This window comes from Pseudochaenichthys georgianus, unplaced genomic scaffold (genome assembly GCF_902827115.2).
Source record: "Pseudochaenichthys georgianus unplaced genomic scaffold, fPseGeo1.2 scaffold_2025_arrow_ctg1, whole genome shotgun sequence".
Lineage (NCBI taxonomy): Eukaryota > Metazoa > Chordata > Actinopteri > Perciformes > Channichthyidae > Pseudochaenichthys > Pseudochaenichthys georgianus.
In genome coordinates, this window is record NW_027262734.1 from 12,501 (window position 1) to 18,869 (window position 6,369).

A 6,369-nucleotide genomic window follows, 5' to 3' on the forward strand; every position below is an offset into this window, starting at 1 on the left:
TTACCGAGGTGCGACTTACCCGTTGTTCTGTCTGGTGTCTCCGTCAGGGATCGATCCTCAGCCAAGGAACTGACACTGGACTCACAAGTTATAAGCCCACACATCAGATACATATCATATCTGAGACGTAGGTTTGCCTCACTATGAGTTAGTGTACGGTCGTCTGCTAAAGCTGGAGAGTTCAAGTTGGAACTGGTTAAAGAGGAACTGCTCTCCGTCTTCTTGTATCCTCTTCTTTCCGCGGCTTGTCACACGGTCTGACACGTGGTTTGTCACATCCTGTGCGTGCAAGCTGGTGCGCTTAGAGGTGTCCTTCTTCGTTGCTTTGGCTAACTGTTCACTTCCCGCAAAGGAAACACATCACAGATGTTCTCCTCGAAAGGGGAAGTGCATAGAAAGTGCGTCTCCTCGAAAGGGGAAGTGCATAGAAAGTTCGTCTCCTCGAAAGGGGAAGTGCATAGAAAGTTCGTCTCCTCGAAAGGGGAAGTGCGTACTTTCCAACACGGGTCTTTATGAGTGCTCATGTCAGGATTTCTGTTATACATCCTGTTTATATCGCTAAAGCATTAAACTATACGATACATGGCGATGGCATTCAGAGTTTTAACACCGTTTTTAACATATTTAAGCTTTATATAACGAAATAAACGGTTCCATTTTCTTCCTTTCTTCAACAAGAGGAAGTAAAGAAACCGTACCTCTGGATGTATTTGTGGTTTGAGGTGTTGAGCTCAGACACTGCTATGTTCCGCTTCGCTCTAAAGCATTGTTTCCCCCTGAAGTGGGCGGGGCCGTGCTTTTTGCCAGGAAGTATTTGTCACTCTCATCTATGCCAGGAACATAGACTACTGCTTTTTGATTTGCGTAAACATGTAAGCGTGTTGGCATGTTTCCATGCAGTGCAGTAGCTCTTACTGTAGACTCATCAAAGCCTGTTGGACTCTGCGAGGTATGACTTGGATGAAAAGGACGCTGAAATTGTTACCTGCCTCCGGTGAGTACACTGGGGCCGTTTCTCAATGTGGAGTGCCTGCTGCAGAGCCACTATTTCAAGTAGACTACGTCATCGAGTGGCGGGCATTTAACATGCATTTAAACAGTCCTTCGGCGCCACTCGATGACGTAGTATACTTAGTGGCTCTGCAGCAGGTATACTCCACATTGAGAAACGGCCGCAGTCTTCACGAACCCTTTGGTATTCATTCAACACGTGTCAAAGCCAAGAGATGCTCGCGTAATAAGTGGCCTAGGAACTTGGTGAATTGCATAAACAACCACAGTTTGATATGGAATCAGCACATGAACCACGACGCGCACGATAACAAAGATATCTCCAAACACTGGTCGTCCCGTCCCGATCAGCAGAAGTGGGTAAAGCCACAGGTGGATCCGACTGAAGGCCGGTGGCAGAGAAAGGGCTGAATCTGTGACTTCCTCCTCCGCCTCCACCGTGTCTGGGCATGTTAACACCTGAGAGTCTAGTTAGCCGGGAACGGTGTGTGCCGAGGCGGGAAAGAAGGCTCCGAGGTGGCGGAGCAACACCCCGCTCCCCGAGGAATTAACAAACCACATAACGGCACACGGCAGCGCCAACACTTCTGAGGAAGCTCTCCGTGAGACCATTAAAACGCTGAGAGGCTTTTCCCCGAGGGTTCGGCACAATACAGCAACCTCCAGCGCGTGTGTGTGTGTGTGTGTGTGTGTGTGTGTGTGTGTGTGTGTGTGTGTGTGTGTGTGTGTGTGTGTGTGTGTGTGTGTGTGTGTGTGTGTGTGTGTGTGTGTGTGTGTGTGTGTGTGTGTGTGTGTGTGTGTGTGTGTGTGTGTGTGTGTGTGTGTGTGTGTGTGTGTGTGTGTGTGTGTGTGTGATCCAGCGGGTAGCTAATGAAGGCTGAGAGGACCTGTGGCGGCGCGCTAATTGAACCTCGGGGACATTCTCTCACTCTACATCAGCATTTCAGCCTCCAGAAGATACAGACAGCATCACTAGAGATGGTACAAGTACACACATCCTTTACTCAAGTAGAAGTACAGATACTCGTGTTTTAAAATACTCTGGTGAAAGTAGAAGTACTGACTAAACTTTTTTACTCAAGTCAAAGTAAAGAGGCTTTGAAGTGTGCTTCAGTAAAAAGTACCCATAGCTAGCAGCTGCTTTAAAGAGTACCTGACCTCCCTTTATGTTAATAGAACAATAATGTCATTGTTAGCTAATGAATGTTTCCATGGTGACCAACGGCAACATGACAACGTTTCCATTGGTCCCTCTTCTTTGGAGAAGACCAGGAAGTGATGGATACACGGATCGTGTTCCAACCAATAGGCACGCAGTGACTCTACAGAATAATGACCACGCACCAACACACATTCAGACTAAAGGAACCAGCTGTTTGGGAAATGAGAGAAGTAGAAAGTACAAGTATTTGTGTTCAACATGTGAGAAGTAGAAAGTACAGGTATTTGAGTTCAACATGTGAGAAGTAGAAAGTACAGGTATTTGAGTTCAACATGTAAGAAGTAGAAAGTACAGGTATTTGAGTTCAACATGTGAGAAGTATAAAGTACAGGTATTTGAGTTCAACATGTAAGAAGTAGAAAGTACAGGTATTTGAGTTCAACATGTGAGAAGTAGAAAGTACAGGTATTTGAGTTCAACATGTAAGAAGTAGAAAGTACAGGTATTTGAGTTCAACATGTAAGAAGTAGAAAGTACAGGTATTTGAGTTCAACATGTGAGAAGTAGAAAGTACAGGTATTTGAGTTCAACATGTAAGAAGTAGAAAGTACAGGTATTTGAGTTCAACATGTAAGAAGTAGAAAGTACAGGTATTTGAGTAGTGGAGTAAAGCATTGAGATTGTGAGCAGTTAACGCAGAGCATCGAGCTAGCACGGCTTTGTTAATTTCACTGTTCATTTAGCACATATTAGCACGTTAACTACGTTTAGGTGGTGAACATGATACTCATTAGACATGCCAAACATCTAAATATTTGCTTTGATATTTTGAGCCTGTTGTTAGCATTTAATAATAATGCATTGGATTTGTATAGCCCTTTCCCTAATGCTCAAAGACGCTTATATCACTCAGAGCATCCAGGCCAGCTAGGGTTTCATACATTTCCTTTAGCACATGTTAGCACATGTTAGCACACTGAAATGCTTCTTGGACAGTGAATATTACGTCTGTTAAACATAAGCATCATGTCATTTTCAATTATTGAGCTTCGTTACCCCCCCCCTGAAACAGTGTGACTAAACGTGGATCCGGTGGAGATAAAAGCGTCCTCTGTGCCATCTCTTCTTGGCACCGTTTGAGACAGAAACAGACAATCTGGGAGACGTCTACCATGTTTTCTGTCCTCCAGATGGTCCTCGCTCTCCCTCTGCTGCCAACCCCCAGAGGTGAGAGGTAGTGGAGTACAAATACTCTGTTACTGTACTTAAGTACACGTTTCTGGTATCAGTACTTTACTTCACTACTTATTTTTCTGACAAATATTTACTTTGACTTCTTACATTTCTAACACAAATACCTGTACTTTCTACTTCTCACATGTTGAACTCAAATACCTGTACTTTCTACTTCTTACATGTTGAACACAAATACCTGTACTTTCTACTTCTTACATGTTGAACACAAATACCTGTACTTTCTACTTCTTACATGTTGAACCCAAATACCTGTACTTTCTACTTCTCACACGTTGAACTCAAATACCTGTACTTTCTACTTCTCACATGTTGAACTCAAATACCTGTACTTTCTACTTCTCACATGTTGAACTCAAATACCTGTACTTTCTACTTCTCACATGTTGAACTCAAATACCTGTACTTTCTACTTCTCTCATGTTGAACTCAAATACCTGTACTTTCTACTTCTCACATGTTGAACTCAAATACTTGTACTTTCTACTTCTTACATGTTGAACTCAAATACCTGTACTTTCTACTTCTCTCATGTTGAACTCAAATACCTGTACTTTCTACTTCTCTCATGTTGAACTCAAATACCTGTACTTTCTACTTCTCACATGTTGAACTCAAATACTTGTACTTTCTACTTCTCTCATTTCCCAAACAGCTGGTTCCTTTAGTCTGAATGTGTGTTGGTGCGTGGTCATTATTCTTCAGAGTCACTGCGTGCCTATTGGTTGGAACACGATCCGTGTATCCATCACTTCCTGGTCTTCTCCAAAGAAGAGGGACCAATGGAAACGTTGTCATGTTGCCGTTGGTCACCATGGAAACATGCATTAGCTAACTATGACATTATTGTTCTATTGATATAAAGGGAGGTCAGGTACTCTTTAAAGCAGCTGCTAGCTATGGGTACTTTTTACTGAAGCACACTTCAAAGCCTCTTTACTTTGACTTGAGTAAAGAAGTTTATTCAGTACTTCTACTTTCACCAGAGTATTTTTAAACACGAGTATCTGTACTTCTCCTTGAGTAAAGGATGTGTGTACACAAGGGTTCAAGGTTCTTTATTGTCAAACTAACATGCAGAGTAATTATGTCGTTGAACATCTTAGGTCACAGGCTTCTCCCACAATGCAACACAATAATACGGATAAGCAGACAATATTAAAACAATAATAAAATATACTATATTAAAAGTGTATCTCGCCATCTCTGGCTGGTCGTTCTGGTCCGTGTTCACTGACGCATGGACGGAGGACACTTTAATATTCTGAGCTGCTTCATGCTGCCGAGCTCAGCTGCCTTTGCGGGGAAAGTATCTATAAAACATCTCAGGGAGCGCCTCTCCATTTGACGGCCCTGAGGGAGAACAAAGGCTCAACACTAATGCAGCGCAAATAAACCGCCTGCCTTCCTATTGAGCGAGGTGCCAAGACGCGCAGGCTTTTAATGCCACGAGGGAATCCTCTTCAAAGCCTAATGCAAAATGAGTCATCCGCCGCCCATCTCACATTAAGACCCTCTTTAATTCAGCCCCCCTTTGGTTAATTATTGCCATTGTGTTGTTCCCATCTGAGCCGGTGTCAACAACCACGGCATTTGGCCCGATTCAGGGCTCGACCCAAAGCCCTGCAGATTTAAAATGTAGGAAACAAAACGGTTTTAAAACCCCCAAAACATTCGGATATCAGTTAGCAGTGATACCCGCTTCCTCCCGTCTGGAACCAGATCGTGTTTAGAGGTTTTTATAAAGACATAAATACGATAAAAATATGAACAGTTCAAAAAGAAAACGTCCGTCTTAGTCAACCAGGCTTTTCAGCATCTTGTTTAAGCGTTGCTCTTTGATTCGCCCCCTTTAGTTGAGTATTGCCATCGTGTTGTTCCCATCGGAGCCGGTGTCAACAATCAAAACATTTGGCCCGTTTCAGCGATCGACCCGAAGCCCGTCAGCCCCGAGAAGTGGTGGGAGGGAGGATGTTCAGCCATCTGTGACCCGACGGCCAGCAGGTCCCTTCTGCCGGGGTGCACCCTCTTGTTGCTGTTTTGTTGTTGTTATTTATTTACAGGAGAATGAGATGAGCTTTGCCTCGGGGGCCAGGATCAGTGAAGAAGGGTTTCAGAGGTGGTACAAGTACACACACATCCTTTACTCAAGGAGAAGTACAGATACTCGTGTTTTAAAATACTCTGGTGAAAGTAGAAAGTACTGAATAAACTTCTTTACTCAAGTCAAAGTAAAGAGGCTTTGAAGTGTGCTTCAGTAAAAAGTACCCATAGCTAGCAGCTGCTTTAAAGAGTACCTGACCTCCCTTTATATCAATAGAACAATAATGTCATAGTTAGCTAATGCATGTTTCCATGGTGACCAATGGCTACATGACAACGTTTCCATTGGTCCCTCTTCTTTAGAGAAGACCAGAAAGTACAGGTATTTGTGTTCAACATGTAAGAAGTAGAAAGCACAGGTATTTGAGTTCAACATGTGAGAAGTAGAAAGTACAGGTATTTGAGTTCAACATGTAAGAAGTAGAAAGTACAGGTATTTGAGTTCAACATGTGAGAAGTAGAAAGTACAGGTATTTGTGTTCAACATGTAAGAAGTAGAAAGTACAGGTATTTGAGTTCAACATGTAAGAAGTAGAAAGTACAGGTATTTGAGTTCAACATGTAAGAAGTAGAAAGTACAGGTATTTGAGTTCAACATGTGAGAAGTAGAAAGTACAGATATTTGAGTTCAACATGTAAGAAGTAGAAAGTACAGGTATTTGAGTTCAACATGTAAGAAGTAGAAAGTACAGGTATTTGAGTTCAACATGTAAGAAGTAGAAAGTACAGGTATTTGAGTTCAACATGTAAGAAGTAGAAAGTACAAGTATTTGAGATCAACATGTAAGAAGTAGAAAGTACAGGTATTTGAGTTCAACATGTGAGAAGTAGAAAGTACA

The 6,369-nt window shown here is 42.6% G+C and overlaps 1 long non-coding RNA gene across 1 annotated transcript in view; it reads right to left on the reverse strand.

The window, feature by feature from the left end:
* LOC139433330 (uncharacterized) overlaps positions 1-180 on the reverse strand; it is a 6,736-nt gene extending 6,556 nt beyond the window's left edge. The window contains exon 1 of the long non-coding RNA XR_011642855.1: positions 20-180. This is a non-coding gene — a long non-coding RNA (uncharacterized lncRNA). The remainder of the gene's footprint in view (positions 1-19) is intronic.
* Positions 181-6,369: the final 6,189 nt, after the last annotated feature.